At 41.2% G+C, this 23,976-nt stretch overlaps 1 protein-coding gene across 5 annotated transcripts in view; it reads left to right on the forward strand.

Moving 5' to 3' along the window:
• Nucleotides 1-23,976, forward strand: part of Tpk1 (thiamin pyrophosphokinase 1) — a 328,195-nt gene that overhangs the window by 292,518 nt on the left and 11,701 nt on the right. The gene's annotated exons all lie outside the window — the stretch shown is intronic.

A 23,976-nucleotide genomic window follows, 5' to 3' on the forward strand; every position in this document is an offset into this window, starting at 1 on the left:
CTTTGAAAGTAAGCACAGTGCTTAGGATGGGTACAGGTCAATCCAACCACTAGGCAGGAATATACAAATGTGGGTGATCTTGAATTGGTATATGATTAGAGTGGGCACACAAAAGTGGTAAGGCACCACATCCCTGCAGTTCATTCAGTTTAGTAACCATGGAAGTCTAAGAGTTGATCCAACCTCACCAAAGTGAACTATTTATATCTACACCAGTGAGTGAGAATATATACACATACCTTGCATACATGCACATACTGTCCATGTTTTCCAACTATATCAGCATGGAAGACAAGTTTCAGAGTTTTAATAAATAAAGAAGAGAATAAAATGTAAAGAGAACAGAGACATAGCATTAGTGGCAAGAACACGGTAAGCAGGGAAGCCAAAGTGAGATGACCTAAGAGCTAAAAAGATATACTAGTCATTGAAGGGGTCAGCGTGTTTTCTCACCTGTTCCTTATAGTGGGTCTGGGTTGTTTGAAGAAGGAAAGGGAGGAGAAAGTCTTCAAGGAGACCAGTGGTGGAAAATGGAGAGGTTAATTCATGGGGCAATGCCTCTCACAGTAGTTCTCACATTGTAATGTGTCTTGTTAAAATGCAGGTTCTGGTGTAGGAGGTAGGGTGAGACTTGGGAGCCTGCCTTCCTAGCAAAATCCCTCTGATGCTAAAGTTGCTGATCCACTGACATACTGTGGGGAGCGGGACCCAGAGTGAAAGGAAAGGAGAACCCTGACACAGGATTACCTGCTATGTCATCTTACAGTGTCTGAGAGAACGGTTAAAAGATAGAAATTTGTGAAGGGCTGTAAAGGGCAGAAAGCCACTAGTAGTTTATCATCTTGTACCAGTTCTAGATAGAAAAGAAGAATTTCCTGAGGATGGAGAATAGATATAATGAAGATATTCTAACCTCAAACAGAAAATAATCTCCTGATTGTTCCTGTTCTTTTGTACATCATTTGCTTTGGAAGTCCCACCCCTGCCTGACAGTTTAGCATTCTCCATCTCCAAATGTGGCCTTTTTCACTAACAATCTGATAAAAATTGCAATGCAGTGTTTTGTGGGTAATCAACACTGAGTAATAATGTTGATTTAATGAGATGTCCTGAATTCTAGACTGGGACCCACTATTGGCTCCTAGGTAATAATAAATCAGTTAGACTTTCTCTGCTTCCGTTTCCTTGTTTATGACAGTGATAATTTTCTTCTCACTTCCTGTAGTTGCTACAAGAAGGTGTACTGCAGCAAATATGATTCAGAAGCTTCTACCCCACCTTTGATCATTTAGTTCCCAAATAAAAGACACAAACCGTAGATTAAAATTGGGTCCTACATCCAGCCAAGACCCTGAGCCTCTGGGCAAGGCTGGATTTGGGAAGTTTGACTGTGCACCCCCACCACCACCAAGCAGGCATCAAACTGTGAGAAGCTCCAGGATCCCAGTCTGGGGGTGTGGAAGTGCAGTCTGAGGTCCCAGAGGACCTGCCAGAATTGGCTCATGAGTCCTGGCCCACACAGAGTCCAAGAGGAGGCCAAGACTGGAAGGTTCTCAGGCTCTTGGACAATCCAAATGCCAAAGGATGTCACAGAAGAGCTGAGAACAGAGTGGAGGCCTGCAGTTCAGCTCTGACCCAAAGTAGAAGGGAAAAGGGCAGGAGGAAAGATCTCCAGCTGGGTCCTGTGGAGAGGAGAGTCCTTGTCTTGCTAGGGCCGCAGCTTGAGTTAGTGGAAGTCATGTCTGAGAACGCAGGAAGGCTTCCTGCAGGAAGGCCTCCTGCAGGAGGATAGACACATGGCTTGCATAGCTCGTTAGAGGGAGTCCTGCTCCACTGCTCCAGCATGGACGGATCCCAAAGAGAAGAGACAGCCCATGGTTTTAAGGCATTTATTGTCATGACATAGAGGTAGAGAAAGGTAGAGAGGGTGGAGAGAATAGAGAAATAGAGACTGGTCATGGCCACTTGGAGAGATGTGGGGAAGGGAATGCAGAGAGAGGGGGAACAAGGGAGCAAGAGGCAAGAGTAAGAGGGTAGGAGCAAGAGAGGCAGGCAGGGGCAAACAGCCCCTTTTATAGTGGGCCAGGTTTACCTGACTGTTGCCAGGTAACAGTGGTGGTGGAGTCCAGACAAAATGCCAGGGACTTGGGAGCTGTGGGAGGCTGTAGCTGAGACAGGAGCCAGGGGCTCATGGGGCGAGGCCGAACACCTACCATTCATTGCAGGCAGAAGTCACCTATCGGATCTCCAGGGTTCAAAGCCTGCTCTCAACCGAGTACCAGGCTGGCTGTACACAGCTCACTGCCCCACACAAAACCTTTATATTTATAATAAGCCTTAAAGCATTAGAGTTTGGCAGATATCAACCCTCTATGCTATTTTCTCTACTTCTCTAATAATCCCAATAATAATAATAATAATCCCAAGATATCACTTGCACTGTTCTCCCTGGGTCACTCCTACTCCAACTGGCCTCCATGACATGGTCTCATGACCATGTGCTCACAATCCACCTACCCCTTGGTACTTTCCTCCTTCTGACTCTGCTCCCTCCTGTGGTCTCTGCCTCAGACCCCAGCAAAGGAACTGAATCCCCACCTACCTCTCTTTCAACCAGCACCTATAGCTTTATAAACCAATCACGAAGAACTTGGTAGGCAAGCATTATACAGCAAAATCTGGTATAGGTGGAGATCTGCTCCTCTTGGAACAACCAGATCTTGAGGCGTAGAATTTAGCATTTGAATATAAGCTGTTATAATAGTAGAGGAAAATAACTCATGACGTGGGCATTATGAATAGCAGTATTAAAACTGGCTTTCTAAATATAAGATTGGTGGGCAGGTAATTTCAGTGAGGGTAGCTAGTTGCAGTCAGGCGAGTTTGGTCTTTAACATTAAGGAGATCAGAGCCCAGGCTTCAACTGATTTACTTTATTAGAAACTTTCACTGGAATTCAACTGTATCCCTCACATTAGATTTTTGTGAGTAGATTAAAAAAAAAAAAAGTGTGATAGCATATCTCAACTACAATGCAAATCGATACTAGTTTTAAATGAGAAAAATAGTGCTTATCATGTCCAAAGTAGCTTAAAGAAATGTGTATGTGTGTGTGTGTGTGTATGTGTGTGTGTGTGTGTGTGTGTGTGTGTGAGAGAGAGAGAGAAAGAGAGAGAGAGAGAGAGAGAGAGAGAGAGAGAGAGAGAGAGAGAGAGAGAGAGATTTACCAAGCTATAAGAGTTTTGGAAACATTTTAAATGCATGCATTTTCAATCAATTTTTTGCTCTGATGTAACAAATTAATAACTATTACATACAACTAGTTATAAGAGTATTCTCCCCACCTAATACTGTTAGAAGCTACCAGAAAGATAGAGACAGTGAATTCAGATAGGTCTTTTCTTTGATGTAAAGGAAAGTGAAATGCCACATAGGCTGGCTTGCTTACTCTAAGTGTCCTCGCCTCTTCCTGTTTTCTTGCAAAAGTGATTGATTGATACATTTGACAGAGGGGGGAAGATCTCTAATCTAAGGTAAAGAGAATAGCACAGGGATACTTCTGCTGATATACATGAAATCTGAATTTTTCTCTCTCTTTGTGCACCAAGGTGTCTTTTTTGTTCTGAAAGATCTGTATCGTAAAACCTAAGATTACTATTAAAGAAGGCAGGAAGCAATTTAAGAAGTGCCCTATCTCCCTGTGACAAACACTTTGCAGCTAAGCCAAAAATTTATGTTGATAAATTGCAACTGTCAGAGCATCCACTGCACTTCATGGGATATGTCACTAACTTTGCGTTTCTCACTTATGCATGTTCATGTGTGAACTTCTATTTGAAGAAAGAAAGCACCAAGTATTTGGAGATATTCCCAAAATTGCCACAGCTTAGCCTGGGTAACATTAAACAAAGTCAAGGATGATAAGATTGTAGTTCCTATTATACATCCTTAATTCCTTCCATAGCCTATTGCAGCTCTTTTTTTCTTTTGCTTTTATACACAGGTTCTCACTGTGCAGCCCCGGCTGTACTCATACTTAGCATCTTCCTGCCTCATCCTCCTGAATGTTAGTATTACAGCTATGTGTTTCTATACCAAATCATCTATATCAGTCTTTGGTGGGACAACATGTTAGAGAAATACACCGTTATTTGACTGAACCAAGTCTCAAAAGATGTAACAAAAATTAAAAGGGTTTTCAAAGCATAAAAACCTACATATTACCAAAAGTGTGCAAAAGTGTTGTGAACACATGGTCATAACACTCAGAACTACAACATACAGAACACTACAGTAGAATAGACACACATTCACAAAGCCTGAGTCATATTGGATAGTATCATGGCTAGAATGTAATAGGTAAAACTATGTTCACATCCTATAAATATTGATTCTAACCCCTAGGTTCCTGCTTTATGTATCAGCTTTTGCCACAAAGAATTTTGTTTCAAAACTCAGTGATTTACCCAAAGATAAAGACACTCTGCTAGGTATGCAAAATATAAAAAGACAAAGGACTCCAAGCATACTACATCATAAGTACAATATTTCACAAAGGAACTGGTGAAACTAGAAGAAAAAGAATAGAGAATTTTAAAATAATCTGTTAAAAAAAATGTGTATAGTAAGACTTACCTGTCAGTAGTTACTTGAAATAACAGCAGAGTGGCTGAATGGATTCAAAACAAAATAACATTTCTTAGCTCTAAAGACATATAGACTGAGACATATAGATAAGGTGATGGCAAATGTAATGTCACACATGCTGTAAGTCAGTGGAAAGGAGAACATTAAAAAGGAGACAATAGATTTGAGCAAACACTAGACCTGATGAACCTAAGAGATGTGTGGGTCATACCACCCATCAAAGTAGAGCACATGTTGCTCTGTAACACATAAAGAGCATTCTATAATAAATATCTTGTTAAACCACCCCAAACCTTACACGGGGGATCTAATAGTTCAGGGTCAGTAAACTAAGGTTAGTAGAGAAAGAAATAATGCTGACTAGAACATCTGGATGGATGTGGTGGTTAGGATGAGAAATGACCCTTTTTGGCTCATGAGTTTAAGCACTTGGTTCCCAGTTGATGGTGCTGTTTGAGAAGGTTAGGAACTTTTAGCATGGGACCTTTGCTGGAGGAAGTACATCACTAAGGGTTGACTTTGAGAGTTAATAGTCTCATCCCACTACCAAATCGCTTCTTCCTATGTGTGGTCCAGATGTGATAACTCAACTTTCTACTCTGGTTATCATCTCCTGTCATAAGCTCCCTTTGTAACTGGAAGCCAAAGTAAACTTTTCTTGTGAGCTGCTTTTGGTCACAGTATTTGAACACAGCTGCAGAATAGTAAATAAGACTATAGAACTGACAGAGTTGAGGTCTTTGAAGACTGTGCAATGGTGATTAGCCCCACTGAGGAAGAGGAGTGCACAAAGGGGAAACACCAATCAAAGGGTACAGAGTTGAATTTGGACTGGGCAGGACAGCACCTTGATACATTCACCCAGAATAGTGCTTATAACAATTAATAATGCTGTACATTTCAAAATTGCTGAGTGCTTTAAATATCTTCACAAGAAAGTATGTGAGGTGGTAGATTTGCTGTTAGCTTGGATTATTCTACAGTGTAAATATGTATCTAAGTATCACATTGTAGGTACCTCATAAATATCAAAGGTGCTAAATTGGTGGTATAAAACATCCCCTGTAGAGTTGCAGCTGAGGAAAGATTTGGCTTTCTGAAACTGGATCTGTTTCCATAGCACCTGGTGTGTGGCTGCTCTGCCAATCAACACACTGTGTTAGGCATCCACCTTGGCTGTGCTCCTGGTATCTCTCTTGGACTGGAGATAGCATATTCTTCTCACAGCAGTGTAGTCCTAGACGGGAAGAAAATGCTTATAAAATGCTGGTTGGTTAGTTGGTTGGTTGGTGGTATACTTGCTTTATTTTGCAAAAATATTCTTAATATTCTGAATGAGGGTGTTAATCTCTAGAGACAGTCAGAGATTAACTGAGTTAGTTAGTTCTGAGTTCCCGCAGGACGATTGATAGAAACACAGATCCTTCACAGTCCTGATTGCTGAGTCCCCCAGGAAACATGCTTTTCCTAGATAGTTTTTGGCACAGTTCCAAGACCCCGTCTCTATCAAGGGTAGCCCACTCTTTTCTTAGTTGACCATAAATAAAGATCTCCATTGCACTGTGAGAAATGGCTAGCCTATACACATGGCCTTTGTTTTCTTCTCTGCCATGGCTCTAAAGCATTATAATTGACAGAGAAAGTGATAACATCTTTCTGAGAAATAGAAATTAGAGAAGCAATAGCATTGGAGTCATGTCAGACATCTTACCAATGCCAGCACTCTAAGAAAAGTTACTCACTGAGATTTTTTTTCTCTTACCACCACCAAAAAAAATAATAAAGGAAGGATTTCAAAATTGGTGTCTAGTGTAAACACTGAGTAACACCAATAACTTAGTTTTAGTGTGTATAAGGTATCTTTTCGTAGAGTTACATCATGTCAGGACATTGCTAGAGTGTCCATGTAGATTACAACTCTATTTTTTTTCCTCTAGGTCAGATGTCCTAGAGAGATAGCAGTTGAATTTGCTGCTTTTCTGAGTGTCAGACTAATAAAATACCATTTATCTAATCAAGATGTCTAGAGCAATCTAGGTAGATGGAAAGGGCATCTTAAAAATATATAACAATATAAATAACTCATAATAGCATGTTTGGAATATACTTATACAATGGCTTATGTGAGCATTACGTTTTATCTTTTAAGCTGCCTAGAGGTAGAGAGTGAACAGCTCAGGATTTCTTTTCTCCATCCTAGAATCATAAAGGACTAGGATATTAGGCATGAAATTAATAAAGTAAAAAGATCACAATTCCCACATATTTCACTAATCCAAAGACAACTGTTGCTTATTGACAGTTAGTGTTGTTTATTTTGACCTTGTGGTTGGTTAGTAGATAGATAGATAGATAGATAGATAGATAGATAGATAGATAGATAGATCAGACAAACTGATGGCTTTTCTATACATTCAGCTTTACTAGGGTCTAACTCACAAACCATAAAGCCCACCTTGTATAGTGCTGTGGCTTATTACTATTCCTTGATGATCATTTTGAGTTTTTCTTTCTTTTCTTTCATTTTGCTCTGGTAATATTTATTATGTACAGATAACATGAACAAAGTAGAATGAGGTTGCCCAGGGACAAAATCTCAGATCACTCCAGGCTATCTCAAAGATCTGCTGACAGACAACCATTGGGAAAATATTCAACACTTCCCTTCATCTACAGTAGGATACACAGGTCACCAAGCTTCAACACAGAGTAAAGCTCTCCTCTCTGAAAAGGAAACCTTCACTCCTGAGCGTGATTAGTTGGACATTCTTTTCAATAGCCAGCCCAGCAAAGGACTGCGGTGGTGCCTGTGCCTAGAGCTCTTTCATTGCTTTGTAGCATGCCTTATACTACTTCCCCTTCAGAAACTGGATGGCAGGCAGGGCTCAAGTCACAGATATCAAAGCCTGTTCTCCAGGCAGAAGTAACTGTGCCTTCTGTGTTTCACACAGAGCTGGCAAGTCCTTGTGATTATTAAATTCACAGTTTCTATTGATGTGAACTTCCTAAACTTCAGCATGTCCGTTTTCCAGTCTTTTAAAATGCCCTCACTTCCACTTCTATTTATTGGTACTTTCCTCTGCTCTGTAGAGTTGTGAACATGTTTCTGTCCACTTATATGTAGGACCTCAACTATAAAGAGTGGCCCAGTAAGCTTTCATGTAAATGTCAGTCCTTCCTCTTCTTTCAGTATGACATCCAAAAGTGTGTTGCGTCCATCTGTGCCAGCATTTCTCAACCTCCCTAACACTCCCATCCTGTAATACAGCTCCTCCTGCTGTGATAACCTCCAGCATAAAATTATTCCCTCTGATACTTCATAACGGTCACTTTGCTACTGATATGAATCATAATATGAGTATCTGCTATGCAGTTGTTCATAGGCAACCCTGGGAAAGGGTCATTCGACCCACAAAGAGGTCACAAACCACACGTTGAGGACCACTGGTCTATGCAAACTACTTTGAGTACTGTATCTTCACCCTCAAAATCTAAATATAGAGCCTCATTGCCTAAGTTAGAGGTTTCCTGTCAGACATTTTTTTAAAGGCCATTACTTGTTTGTTTCCTGTGCTGGACTGCTGTAGAAATCCTTCCTGTAACCCTTCCTGCAACCCTTCATTAAGGCAATGTTGACTACTGCCCTATCTGATGACCCTTCGATTAAGGAAAGAAGGGTATTCTAATTACTAAGCAAGTTTTAATAGTAATTTTTGACTCAACAGTGGCTGTTTTCCTATGGGCCTCACAATATTTAAGTGGAATGGCAAAAGAAACTCTCTTGTTCCTAATGTAGTTGATATTTCTTAGGTGCTCTGATATCTCATTCTGGTTCTCTTGCTTGGCTCAGTCTGAATTTGAGGCTCTCTCTGTCTCTCTCTCTGTCTCTGTCTCTCTCCCTCATCTCTCTCTCTCTGTCTCTCTGTCTCTCTGTCTCTCTCTCTCTCTCTCTCTCTCTCCACCCCCCATTTGTGCTAACACCTACTGACTGTTTTTCCAGTTATCTCTGTCCTCTGTCTGACATAAATCGCTTCTATGAGAAGAAAACAATGCAGTAATCTGAGTTCTTATTTTCTCTTTGTTTTGTTCAACTCTAATTATACTTTACTTTCCCAAAGCAGCAGATTTCAAAGTTAAATGCCAGGAATTTCAATATTTATACACATAAATAATGGGAAACAGAAGACTCAACAGCTCTGCCCCTCAGTTCATACCACAAACTAATATTGTCCAGCTGTGATAACGGTAAATGATAGAGATTACCAGATAACACTGTAAGTCTTTCTTTTTAAATATAGATGGGTGACTTTGGTGGAAAAGAGAGACTGGCTCTTCTTATTCCTCACTGAATTCAGTGTAAACAGGTAAAATCTTGGGAGGCCTCAAATATTGACTCATTTTTAAGGACCTACATGCTTTTAAAGCACACCACATCTCCCAACAGAAGTCATTATTTGAGTATTTTTATTATCTTATTCATTAGGTTTACTCCATGTGTCAGGCACTGCTTTAGAAGACAGAAAATAGTGATGCCCAGTATACAGTGGGCAATTCTTCATGTTTCTGGATTCATGCTGAGGATGGACAGTCAGGGTATTTTGCTATAGGATACTGGTGCTATCTCAGAGAAGAGGAAGAACAGGTGTGTGTTTTGCAGGGCATGACTGATCCTCTGTGAATCTAGGGTTGAAAGACAGGAATGATTGTGCATCACACTTTCCCAAGCTTGCAGTGACGGTCATTTCTAGTAAAGCTACAAGCCAGTGCTTAGCTCGGGCATCTCTGAGACTAAGAAACCCAGAAGTATCAGATTCTCCTACATGCTCACTCACAATTTTGGACACTAAGAATACATGTTATATTGGGGAAAACAAAGCCCTTGGTGATCTTGTTCCAGTTTAATTGCGTAATCAGATGGAGCTTGCATTACAGCAGCTGGGTGGTGGGGAGAGTATAGTAGAGTAGAGTAAAGTAGTAATACAGTGCTTGGGCCTGACATGAGGGACTCAGCAGAGGCCTGGGCAGAGAGCATGAAGTGAGAATGCTTAAGGGATGAGAGCTTCGACAACCTCTAACCACTCAGAAACGTGAGATGAGCAGACCTGAAGATACAGCCATGAGTAGCCAGTAGTCATAGTCACAAGAAAACTGGGAAACAGGCATGCAGAGCACTGGAGACAAGAGGTGTCTACTTTGATGTTGCAACAAAGGACATATCAGGCATGCAGAAGCACAGGGGCATATTGTAGGTTTTGAAATAGGCACAACCAGGAGCTTAAAAATACACAATCATAGTGTGTGAAGTGTAGTACTTTCCCCTTTTCTCATTTACTTCTCCTATGGAGATACATAAAGATCACTACCACCAACCACAAAAGTGTCAGAAGCCATATTCAGTGTCACTTTGACAGACTCAAGGGAGAAAGAGGAGTGACATAGCTTTCTAATGGAAAGCTGCTGGCAGGAAAAGACTGAGCGGGCTCTGCAGGCAGGGTGCAGGCTGTGCTGGGTCCCAGGAGCACAGTGCACTTCTATTGTTGATCCTAAAATAGGAGCCAAAAAATAGGGAAGCTATTCATTAATCAAGCCCTAACCATTTGAAGCTGATGCTTAGAGAAATTATTGTTTTGCTTCCTGGATTATTAATAGAAATAGTGGTCTAACTTGTAACATGTCTGACTGTCAGCAGGCTAGTTTCCTAGGCTAGCTCTTTTTTCCTGTAGATTCTTACAGACGATAGTTCATAGTCTTCCTATTATATGATGTGGACTTTGTCTCTGTACATGCTCAGAGCTCACCACCTTCTTCTGATTGACATGTGAAGTGATTTTACATTCAGAGTCCAGGGTTGCTTTAGTCAAAAGAATGTGGAACCTGGGATACAGAAGGGACTGAACAGTCACTAATAATGCCACAAAGATAGGGAATTTCTAGAAATAATGTAAAAAATTAAAATTAAGTTGAACGTGTATAAATTTTCATAGAAGGCAGTGAGAGATGAGTAGACCTAAAAATATAATAAAGAGATACCAACAATCAAAGTCACAAGAAGACTGGGATAACAGACATCCAGAGCACTGGAGAGAAAAGATATACTATATGTAATGCATACATCATAACAATGAACAGTCTAGTTCATTGGTGGTATATGTATGAGGCCATGGATTCCCACCAGAGTCTACACTGTTGTTCTGACCCTTAGAAGAGACAAACTCCAGCTATGAAGGTGGAGCTTCAAGGCAATCTCTCTTTCAGACCTGTGGCTAAAGGAGAGAAAAACTTGAAAACTCACCCTACTTAGTTTTTATATCTGCATAGTTTTAGCACAGGCCAGATGCACTGTGAAGTTAGTGGTCTGCCAGATCGGTAGATTCTAAAAGTTATTATCTAAGCCTTCACAGCTACTCAGAACTAGAATTTTTTTCATGTTCTTTTTTAAATTATCACTGATTAGCTCCATTTGACAGCTCCGCACATGTATGCAGTGGACACAGTGTTCTCATGGTTTCACTGATCTCGAAGTCACTGCCAGTCATGCTGCGAATTTCTTTTTCAGATATGGAATTGCAGAGTTCAAATATGGCATATTAAACTGAGTATTAAAATGAATTATACTACAGAACTGTCGAAACTACCTCTTATCCATACTAGTTATTTAGGCTTCATAGAGTTTAAGAATTTCACCTTATAAATGTATACTCTAGGGCATGATAAACGTTATGATTAATGGTTTGTCAGAGAGTGTGTATTTGGAGAATTGTTACTATTTCAGAAATTCCCTTGCTCCTAGCAGATAAGGGAAACAAGGGTGTCTTACCATTGATTGATCATATGGTAAACCTTCACTCTGTCTCTCTCCACATAATATATTCCTCTTTTCTTCACAGTCTGATGAGAAATTTTAATGGGGTGTTTCCACCAGTGGTAAATCCACTGAACCATGTAGAAAATGCTTTTTGCATCTAGTGAGAGAAGGCACCTTTTTGTCACCTGGGAGAGCTGTGACTTCCCCACTAATGTTATGTTAAATTGCAAGCCTGCAAAGTGTCAGGAGAATAAAGAAAGACTAAGGAAAACCCACCATGGAGATTAATATACAAAAGAAGCCAGTTGGTGGGAAAAGACCTGAAGCTTTATGCAACAAATGTAGCATATACAAACTGGCATGCAGAGAAAGCCTTGGCTTCAGCATGCAGAAAGAGCCTGGGCTTTCTTTTTTCATTAATTAATTTATTTATTCACTTTACATCCCAATTGCAGCCCATTCCTGCCTCTCCTCCCAGTTCCATGCTCACAATCCCCCTCCCCCAGCACTCCCTCCTCTACTCTGATGAGAAAGGGAAGCCTTCCATGGATAGATACCAATGTGCCCTGGGACATCAAGTTGCCCTCCATGAATACCAATCCTGAGACACCAAGTTGCATCATGACTAAGTGCATCCTCTCCCACTGAGGCCAGACAAGCCAGTACAGGTAAAAGGAACCAAAGTCAGGCAACAGAGTCAGAGACAGCTCCTTCGCCAATTGTTAGGGGATCCACATGAAGACCAAGCTGCACATTTACAAATATGTAGGGGGCCTAGGTCCAGTCCATGTGTGCTCTTTGGTTGGTGGTTCAGTCTCTATGAGCCCCCATGGGCCCAGGTTAGTTGACTCTGTAGGTCTTCTTTTAGTGTCATTGATCCCTCTGGCTCCCTCAATTCCTCCGCTGTGATTCTTTGACAAGACTCCCAGAGCTCCACCTAATGTATGCCTTGGAGTCTCTGCATCTGTTTCTATCCTTTGTATGAAATCTCTCAGAAGACAGTCAGGCTAGGCCCCTGTCTACAGGCATATATGGCAACCATGTCTCTTTATCTCTTATGCCCTGAACATGTCATGTAAGATAACCTGGATGCAACATTAAATAAACTCTAGAAAACCCAGGACTTTTAAGCTTCGATCAGAAACTTAAGGAAATGTCAAGCTCTGAGAGAGGTATATGTGACATAGGTTAAAAGCCCTTGACCTGAGAACTTGGGGAAAATGAGTAATACAAAAGGAAAGTGGCTTGATCTGGACCCTGGCTCTCTGGGTCAATCTCCCAGATGCTTCAGAAGCAGACTAGAAAGTTGAAGTACAACTTATTATTATAGGCACTAATCAGTCTTTACCCAGGTATTCAGTTGTTCGTTCAATAAATGTGCTAAGTGTAGTTGGTACTAAGCCCAAAGTTAATAACAGGTGAGGGATGCCAGCTCTCTTCTGTCTCAGGGGAGTGAGCAGACTAGAGAAGTGTTATCTTCAGTGTTGGTAGATGCTAATGTGAACCAGACGGAGGAGACTTTTGAGAGATCCCTGATGAAGTGGGATTTCTAGAACTGTCATATTATATTAATCAAGAACAGCTCCCATGTGAATATAAAACAGCTGTTGTTTCAAAAAGCACAGCTCTCACCTTAAAGTGAGTAAGAGTAAGAGTTTACTCTAGAGCCATTTTGAGTGACTGTGACTTAGGAACACAGATTTGGGTTACCTCAAATTCCATGTGACCACTTGGCAGCAGTTTCATGACATTTTGTTTTTACTAAGAAAAGTCATAAATTAAGAGAAATTTAAAATACACTCATCAGTACACCAGTGAGGCAGTTACAGGGAGACAGAGGCCGCTTTTCTGTAAGCTTAAGTTGCTGCCTGATGACATTCTTAGCTTTGGAGTTGGTAAAAGCTAGTGATCAACTAGGTTAAGAAATTCGAAAAGATTTTTATCTTTGTCACAGAATATTAATTCACAGACAATGGCAAGAAATGACTATTTGGGAGCTAACCCTAACCTGAGATGAAGTAACCAGCCTCTATGCCTACACCATTCCAACTCTCCATGTCACTGCTCTTTTAAGCAGTCCATCTGTTCTTTTGTAATGAACATAACAAAACCCAGCACAGTATTGTGATACATTACCCAATAAACTTTGCACTTAAAAAGAATGACCACACTTATAATTTAAAACCCTTTGCAAGTATGCACACAGCTCTCCATTCTGTCCTTAGGGGTTACTCTTATATATAATAAACCATAGGAATATCTGTGTGGACGGTGGCAGTATTTTCACAAAATATTAAAGTGTGTCAAAGAAGTAGAAGGGATAGAAATGTCATCCTAAGTGGCAATTGAATGCAGCCAATGAGAGTGTCCTTCACTCTTGTTAAGGAGAGGCAGCATGACAAGGTGTAGTGTTTTCTTTCTCTTCCTAGTTGCCATTTCTCAATGCTATAAAATAACTATGCTGAAAGAATTCAGACAGAAGTTAATTAGTGACCTTCATATTTTCCTGTTAATCCCAGTGGCCTCTTACCTGGGAACTGAATATAGCTTGAATTTGTTCACTGAATCTGTAGCAAAAACAACAGAAAATAGATCCTTCTCATTCTGATCTTAGAAGCCAGCTGCATGTATCACTTACTAGCAAGACTAGCAGTTTTCGAAAGCACTTTGTCTTATGCAGCCAACTACACTGTTAGAGAACACAGCATCCTTGCCTGTGAAGTTTACCGATGTGCTTATCTAGTGCACTAAAGTTCTGCCTGTGAGGGTCATGAAGCTGTATCGTCAAGCCTGATAGTATCTTATAAGGTTCAATGTGTTTAATACCTAGCACCTAAAAAGAAAATTGTTTTTCACATTGACTTCACAGTTTTTTGAGACATGTAAAATCACGTATGTTAGCCTAGGAGTAGTGGTGTTTGCCTTTAATTCTAGCACTTGGGAGGAAGAGGCAGGCAGATCTCTGTGAGTTTGATGGCAGCCTCGTCTGCAGAGCAAGTTCCAAGATAGCCAGCACTACACAGAGAAATGCTGTCTCAAAACCCTCTCCCCAATATATATGCATATATGTGTACACACACTCGCCTGCACACACACACAAACACACACACACACACACACATTGCTTAAGTAAGCTGTATTGACTGCTCCTAAAACCTACCACCACAGCTACATACTACAAAATCCATACAGAGCTAAGTACTATTCAAACAGGATGTCTTAATTTCTGGAATAAGTACTATTCAAACAGGATGTCTTAATTTCTGGAAGAATTTTTAAAGCAGCTATTACTCTTTGATTCAGAAGTTTAAAATATTCAGAAGATAATGATCCATCAAAATGACAAATGTAGTAAATAAATTATTGACTCTGTTGATATGTATTTAAATACTGAACAAAATAAAAGAGAATAAGTTATTGAATGACATAGGATCCACAACTTCTCTGGCCATGTGCCAGCATGAGAAGGAGCTGCAGTGGCAAAAGGCACAGCAAGGCACAGCTGAAGCCCAGGTGTGTCTGACACCTGAATCCAAGAGTAGCATCAGTAGATCCTTATGTGGTCCCAGCTGTTTTTACATAGGCTCTTAGATGAAAAGGACTGCCTTTGTCTTGGGGACAGTTTTCCCCTAACAGAGGCATGGGTCATGAGACATCAAATGCAATACATAGAACCCCTAAGCCCCAGCTCTGATAGGTGATCACAGTGCCAGCTTGGACGAAAAGATAGTATAACTCAGCTTCTATGGAATGTTTTCAATATTAAAATTGTCTTTCTTCATTTCTTTATTTTATTGTCATTAGTGAGAAATTTCTTGAAAGCCTTAATTTTTATTCATTTAGTTGCGATGAATTTATTTTACACCTTTTCTGATAACAAAATCCACGTCCCTAGAATTACAAATGAGGACTTTAAGTCTTTTTGTGCCTTGAAGTGTTTTTCCCATGATGAAAAGAGAAGGTAGATTACTACATTTCACCTTTAATTCTTTTTGAGATTTTATTTTTATTTTATGTGCATTGGTATTTTGTCTGCAGGGCCATCAAATTGCCTGGAACTTGAGTTACACACAATTGTGAGCTGCCATATGAGTGCTGGGAACTGAACCTGGGTCCTATGAAATAACAGCCAGTTCTCTTAACTGCTGAGCCATGTCCACCCCCTTTAATTCTTATGTAATGCACACATTACAGGTACAGCAAGATCTCCAACCCTCTCCCCTTAAGACCACATAACATTAAGGACCCAGGTGTACCACTCCCTTGTGTATACCCAGAAGATGTCCCAACATGTAATAAGGACTCCACTATGTTCATAGCAGCCTTATTTACAGTAGCCAGGGGTTGGAAAGAACCCAGATGTTCCTCAACAGAGGAATGCATACAGAAACTGAGGTACATTTACACAATGGTGTACTATGCAGCTATTAAAAACAATGAATTTATGAAATTCTTAGGCAAATGGATGGAACTAGAAAATATCATCCTGAGTAAAGTAACCCAGTCACAAAGGAGCACACATGATATGCACTCACTGATAAATGGATATTAGCCCAGAAGCTTAGAATACCCAAGATAAAATTCACAAACCACATGAAACTCAAGAAGAAGGAAGACCAAAGTGTGGCTACTTTGATCCTTCTTAGAAGGGGGAACAAAATACCCATGGAAGGAGTTACAGAGACAACATGTGGAGCAAAGACTGAAGGAATGACCATGCAGAGACTGCCCCACCTGGAGATCCATCCCATATACAAACACCAAACCCAGACACTATTATGGATGCCAACAAGATTTTACTGACAGGAGCCTGATAGACCTGTCTCCTGAGAGGCTTTGCCAGTGACTGACAAATACAGAAGTGAATGCTCACTGCCATCCATTGGACTGAGCACAGGGTCCCCAATGAAGGAGCTAGAGAAAGTACCCAAGGAGCTGAAGGTGTTTGCAGCCCCATAGGAGTAACAACAATATGAACTAACCAGTACCCCCAGAGCTCCCAGGGACTAAACCACCAACCAAAGAATACACATGGTGGAACTCATGGCTCCAGCTGCATATGTAGCAGAGGATGGCCTTGTCGGCAGACATCAATGGGAGGAGAGGCCCTTGGTCCTGTGAATGCTTGATGCCCCAGTATAGTGGAATGGCCAGGACCAGGAAGCAGGAATTGGTATGTTGGTGAGCAGAGGAAGGGGTAAGGGGACAAGGGGTTTCCAGAGGGGAAACCAGGAAAGGGGATAACATTTGAAATGTAAAGAAAATATCTAATAAAAATAAATAAATAAAACCAGAAAAAAAAGACCACATAACTTTATTTCTGCATTTACTTTTTGTCACTTCTCAAGCCAGAGTAGAACACTGACTTTCACAACTTCCATATTTTCATGTTCCCCACAGAAAAAACTTAATCCAGATGCTGTCACTACATAACATAAGCCCGTTTGCCTGCAAGGAATCAGTGATAGCAGGTGCTCTAGGCTCCTGAGATCTAGCCTTCTAGTTAGGCAGCCAGGCCATCACCACCGTGAGGCATACTAGGCTGCTGGAGGGCCAGGTAAATAGATTAGTTCAAGCAAAATCTCTGTCAGATAAGTTTGCTTTGTGTTAGCTTTTCACAAGATTGTCTCACATTTTCCTCTCCCTTCTCTCATTGCTGTGACCTGAGGAGATAGTTAACATTCTGCACTAATAGTCCTTTGGAACTCTCTCTTCACCCAAATACTGATGCTGGTGGTTTCTTGTTTGCCTGTGTGGGGTTAGTTGGCTTTATTATTAAATCCTAAAGAGCAGGACTTCTGCCTCCTTCACTTAGTGGGGTTAGACATCAGCTGTAGACTTGCCTTTGTGCATTCATTCTGTGCTCCCACACATCGTCCCATCTTTCTTCACTTTTCTGTGCCATTTGGATTTTTTGATATACTCATAATAATCTCAGTTGACATTTGAAAGATGGAAGCAAATGTGACTTCAAGGCCTCCTTGTGTGGATGAAATGATGCTATATTGCAGAATTTCTGTGCTTTTCCAGAGAAATCAGAGCTGTGTGCAGGCATTAACTCATTCGTCTTCACCTTACAGTGTGAGAAATTACAGTGGCAGATATTATTGGCATCTTCTAAGTGGATGCTGAGATCGCCTGAGGATTTTCCCCACAAAACTCAAGGGATATGAGGGTAATAGAAGGGAAGGTTGGGCTCTCCGTTCTCCCGGGTGGTACCAAGGCCCAGCCTCCCTGCACTGTTCTCCAGCCAGGCACCCTGGGATGAGAGCCTGGGCCTGGACATCACCTTTGCTGTATGCTGTCATACTTCTCATATTGGTGTGGAGAGTTTCCAGCTTACTAGTGACCACAGGAAGCTGTGCTGATTCCCAGATGCTGAGTGCAGGACAGCAGTCCTTTTGTAGTGCTCTCTATGCACACAATGAAGATTTCCAGGCAGTTTTAGACAGCTTAACCCAAATAATTAATGCAAACTGGTCACATTTTATGGACATGGACTGTCCTTTTTGTCCTATAAACCCAATAGTCTTTTCTTTATTTCTAAAAGCAGCCCTAATTATCTCCTTAACTTCTGGAGAGCCTGCCCTGAATAGAATACACTATTGATGTAACATATTGGGGAATATGTTTTAACAAAAAATTATGTTTTTTGCTTATTTTACGCAGATCTAAGCATTGGAAAGTATTGATCTTGGAAGAGAGATTCAAACTGGTATAATTAGTTGTGATTCCAACAAATAGCAGAACTTCTCTGGTCTAATTGTGTTTTGGGATAGCAGGCTGAATAGAAGTAAGAATTAAAATTAATTAATTAGTGGTTGAGCATCTGAAGCCCCGGGCACCCACCAGGCCTCTTGCAGGGTTGCGTGGATGTGTGACAGCTAAGTGCACAGATGAGTGGAGGAGGCTTGCAGCTACTGAGAGGTGAAGGGCAGTGTATTCCTTGCTTTCATGCATGAAGATTCCTTGTTAGGCTGAAAGGGGCTGAGTGCTGGCCTCAGGAAACCTCCAGTGGTCAGAGTTTGGGGAGATAAGGTTCAGAGGGAAAGCCCACTGTGACTATTATCAGAGGCCAGTATAAGGGTAAGTTTCACTTACCATTGTCACAGCGTAGGGGGTTCTTCTGGAAAATGCAGGTTAATATCAAGACCCTTTTACATCAGAGTGTAAGCAAAGGCTGTGCTTGGACAGCTTCAGTGTGCCAACAGCAGGTTCATCCATTGCTTCATCCCAGGCTGTGTGCTTACTTTGCTGGAGCTCCTCTCAGAGGCTGAATCTCTGGTACACAACCTCTGTCTGAATCAGACAAATTTTCTTCAATTCATAATGGTCTTAGTGCAAATCAATCAGAAGCCGTGTCGTTGACTTGACTTAGCTTATGCAGAAACAGGTGAAAAGAGGGCAGTGCTTCCATGCTACCCCATGGTCTTGCTACCTCCAATCTCCTGAGGACCAGTACATCTTCCCACATTAGCACTGCCCCCAAAGTATACACTGATAGAACAGAGGTACTCAGACCGTTTGCATACATATGTCCAATTGCTTTTTTTCAAGTGTTTTAAATATTAAACCTACTTTTAAAAAATGATGTGTTGTCTTTAATTGACATGACTGTTTGCTTTGCTGAACCAGAGAAGTCTCTCCACTAGTTTGGGGGTTCATGACATGATTTTGAAGTGTCCTGGCAGCTAATTTCTTCACCACCCACAATTAGTACTTATCTGTTTCATTATCCATTTTTGGATTCAGGTCAAGCATTTTGAAGCAAAAAGTAACACATTGTACTTCATCCCTCCTTAGCATCAGCTCAGGAGGCACGTAAACACTGTTTGTCCTTTTATTACTGATGCTGCTTGATCATTGATCATCTGGCTAAGATCTGAAGGTCCCGAGATCAGGCTTTTCCCTTTGTTCTTCTGAAATTGACAACAACACAGGAGTGGCACTTTGATACTGTGATCATCCGCTTGCCAACATCATTTCAGCTGGTGACTTAACACTAATGGTTTCGCCTGACCCAGTTATTACACTGCCTGCTGCAAAATAGTGACTTTCTGTCACTCTTCCTTAGAGTTGACATTCTTCTGTAAAGAGATTTTCTTCTCTCCTCCTATCTTTGGGGCTTCTTTATTAAATGTATTGGTGTACATTTCCCTAAACATTCTTTTCTACCTCAAATCGCCCCAGCTACTCTGTCCTTGTAACATGTCTAAACAGGTTTTTGGATCATTTTCTTATTTTTGGAACAGGATGCTTCAGGCTCATCGGGTACTTTTTAATGCCCTGAACTAAGATTCTAAATAGTCAGCATCTAATGCCAAGTGTGTTCTACAGAGGGAACCACATCCTTTTCAACCAGACAAACCACTGTTAACTTACTCACTGTAGGGTGGAGAATGAGTAATACAGGCAAAAGCAGGACCTGTGAAATCAGTCTGTGTGCATCCAATTTGCAGACTTCCTTGGGGGGGGGGTCCAAAATTTTCCATAAAAATGGGAAATGTTGACTTACTCAAGGAACAGACAGCTCTAGAGAATGGCTGGCAAGTAGGTAAGAAATAGCTAGGTGCCGGGCGTGGTGGCGCACGCCTTTAATCCCAACACTTGGGAGGCAGAGGCAGGCGGATTTCTGAGTTCGAGGCCAGCCTGGTCTACAGAGTGAGTTCCAGGACAGCCAGGGCTACACAGAGAAACCCTGTCTCGAAAAAAAAAGAAAGAAAGAAAGAAAGAAAGAAAGAAAGAAAGAAAGAAAGAAAGAAAGAAAGAAAGAAAGAAAGAAAGAGCCAGGTGATAGAGAGTCCTAACTGCTATGCCAAGATGTGTGGCTAGGTCAAGGGAGGTATTTTGCTTTTTTTTTCATTGGATAGCTATCCGTGTTGCAATTAGAGTCCAGCATCAGGTATTCTTTCCCATAGGGATGGCTTGATCAGATGTGAGGAAGAGGAGAAGGAATAGACAGTGCCTTAAAAGGAGTACACATAAAACTATCCAGTAGAAAAAAGACAGCATTTTCAACAAATGATGCTGGCTCATGCTGGTGGTTAGCATGTAGAAGAATGTGAATTGATCCATTCTTAACTCCTTGTACAAAGCACAAGTCTAAGTAGATCAAGGAACTCCACATAAAATCAGAGACACAAAAAAAAAAAAAAAAAAAAAATCAGAGACACTGAAACTTACAGAGGAAACGGTGGGGAAGAGCCTCGAAGATATGGACACAGGGGAAAAATTCCTAAACAGAATACCAATGGCTTGTGTTGTAAGATCAAGAATTGACAAATGGGACCTCATAAAATTGCAAAGCTTCTGTAAGGCAAAGGACACTGTCAATAAAATCAAAAGGCAACCAACAGATTGGGAAAAGATCTATGCCAATCCTAAATCTGATGGGGTGGGGGCTAATATCCAATATATATATATAAAGTATTCAAGGAGTTGGACTCCAGAAAACCAAACAACCATATTAAAAAATGGGGTACGGAGCTAAACAAAGAATTCTCAACTGAGGAATACTGAATGATTGAGAAGCACCTGAAAAAATGTTCAACATCCTTAATCATCAGGGAAATACAAATCAAGACAACTCTGAGATTCCACCTCACACCAGTCTTAATGGTTAAGATCAAAAACTCAGGTGACAGCAGATACTGGCAAGGATGTGGAGAAAGAGGAACACTCCTCCATTGCTGCTGGGACTTCAAGCTTGTACAACCACTCTAGAAATCAGTTTGGCGGATCCTCAGAAAATTGGACATAGTTATACTGGAGGATCCAGCAATACCACTCCTGGGCATATACCCAGAAGATGCTCCAACATGTAATAAGGACACATGCTCCACTATGTTCATAGCAGCTTTATTTATAATAGCCAGAAGCTGGAAAGAAGTCAGATGTCCCTCAACAGAGGAATGGATACAGAAAATGTGGTACATTTACACAATGGAGTTTTACTCAGCTATTAAAAACAATGAATTTATGAAATTCTTAGACAAATGGGTGGATCTGGAAGATATCATCCTGAGTGAGGTAACCCAATCATAAAAGAACACACATGATATGCACTCACTAATAAGTGGATATTAGCCCAGAAACTTAGAATACCCAAGATACAATTTACAAAACACATGAAACTCAGGAAGAAGGAAGACCAAAGTGTGGCTACTTTGAGCCTTCTTAGAAGGCGGAACAAAATACCCATGGAAGGAGTTACAGAGACAAAGTTCGGAGCTGAGACTGAAAGGAAGGACCATCCAGAGACTGCACCACCTGGGGATCCATCCCATAAACAACCACCAAACCCAGACACTATTGTGGATGCCAACAAGATTTTGCTGGCAGGACTCTGCTATAGCTGTCTCTTGTGAGGCTATGCCAGTGCCTGGCAAATACAGAAGTGGATGCTCACAGTCATCTATTGGATGAAACACAGGATTCCCCTATAAAGGAGCTAGAGAAAGTATCCAAGGAGCTGAAGGGATCTACAGCCCTATAGGAGAAACAACAATGTGAACTAACCAGAACCCCCAGAGCTCATGTCTCTAGCTGCATATGTAGCAGAAGAGATGGGAGGAGAGGCCCTTGGTCATTTGAAGATTCTATGCCCCAGTATAGTGGAATGCCAGGGCCAGGAAGCAGGAGTGGGTGGGTTGGGGAGCAGGGGGAGGGGGAGGGCCTAGACTAGGAGACACAATTCTCATGGAATGACATATGATTGAATTTGTCCTGTCTTGTCACTTTTACAAAAACATGAGACCATTAGGAGACACCTAATCTCTTTAGTCTGTGGTACCTGCTGCATCCAAACTCTGATAAATGGCATTATCCCTCCATGCCCATGCTGGCTGGTCTCAGGGCTCTTCTGAGTACTATATAATAAAAGTCCTCAATCCCCTTCACACAGCATTTGCACGCAATTGATACATACCCTTCATATTCCTTAAGTAAACTAGAAATCAGTTTGGCGGAAATCAGCAAGGCATAGAATGCTTATAGTATCTTTTATAATATAAATACAATACAAGTTGTTTTCGTAACTATACTTTTCAAGAAATAATTCTAAGAATAAATAGTCTGTATATGTCTAGGATAAAGATGTGTTCTCCCAAAATGTTCAACCCATGGTTGTTTGAATCCACACATGTAGATCTCACATATTCACATACATACAGTTGTGTGTAGAAAACAAAGGCATACACATGCATGACCTAAGTGGTATTCACAGAAGCCAGCTTTAACAAGGTAAGAGTTTACCTCATTCAACCCAGCCATCTATATTCTAATAACTTGTATTTCATACTGCTCAAATCATTATACCCATCTCTTCTCATTATAACGGGCAACCCTAACCTGTTCTTTAAGGAGAATAGCCAGAGAAAATAAAATGAGGTGACAATTTCCTGAGTACTTATTTTATGTTAGATATCTGATCCTGCATTCTATAAACCACACCTGTGGAGCCAGGACTGCTAATTCACATTCTGCACTTAAGGAAACTGAGCCCACAATAAATAACTCAGCTCAGTTAGTTAGTAAATGGGAGAGCTGGCCTTTGAACTTGGGTCTACCCTTCTGTCCTCCCAATGAAAGGATCTATGCTGTTTTGACACAGACAAACTTTTTCTCTGCAAGCTCCTGGTTCTCATCCTTACACCTGAAAGAACTTGGACAGAAGGTGAAAACCAGAATGTTTATGAGAATGTTTCTTGTGTTTCTGATGTCTAGTTCTCACAATATGCAACCCAAAAGTTAAACTTAGCCTCAGCCAACACCCATTTGTATCACCTGTAAAATTTCACTAGAATGGGAGCTCAACTAGTCTATGTGGTCAGGCCAGCCCAACAACCGGTCATCAGTACAGGTGAGGAAGATGGGTGAAAAAGAATAGAGGAGATGTAGTGTTTACATTTACACAGAAGCCAAGCCCAGGTGCTATGGTTGCTTGTAATCCCATTGTGTGCTTTATTCTTGTCCTTTGTTAGAATCAGGACCTCATCTGAATGACTGGTTTGATTACTGCAGCTCTGTATGGCTCCCTGTACTCAGCAGCCCTGAGAGAAGACTATCTGAACTTGATTCTAAATGGTCTAAAACCTCAGCCTTGTTCTAGACAAGTTCTCTAGAGTGAAAATAAGAAAGTAGTTTTTCTCCAGCACACATGAAGCTCACAGTTTCTGCCAATTTCTTTTTTAGGATGAGCATCCCTAATCTAAAGATCCAAAATACTCCCTCCATAATTTAAAACTTGTTGTCTGCACACAGGACACCAGCAGTGGACAGTTCTACATCTGCCATTGTGTGACAGGCAAGAGTTAAAATTAATCACTAGATCCGGCCAGATCAGCGCCAGGGTAGCAGGAGCGCAGGGTTGCCTGACACCCGCCAGCTACCCACGACCCCCGCCACAGGATTTTGGGACTGCTGGTGAGTGGAACACAGCTTCTGCTCCAATCCAATTGCGCGGGACCTGAGACTGCATTAGTTAGGGAAGCAGAAACCAGCCTGAGTAGGGCCACAGGCCTCAT

The sequence above is a fragment of the Mus caroli genome, unplaced genomic scaffold, assembly GCF_978045245.1.
Source record: "Mus caroli unplaced genomic scaffold, Mus_caroli_1 scaffold_7, whole genome shotgun sequence".
NCBI classification, from domain to species: domain Eukaryota; kingdom Metazoa; phylum Chordata; class Mammalia; order Rodentia; family Muridae; genus Mus; species Mus caroli.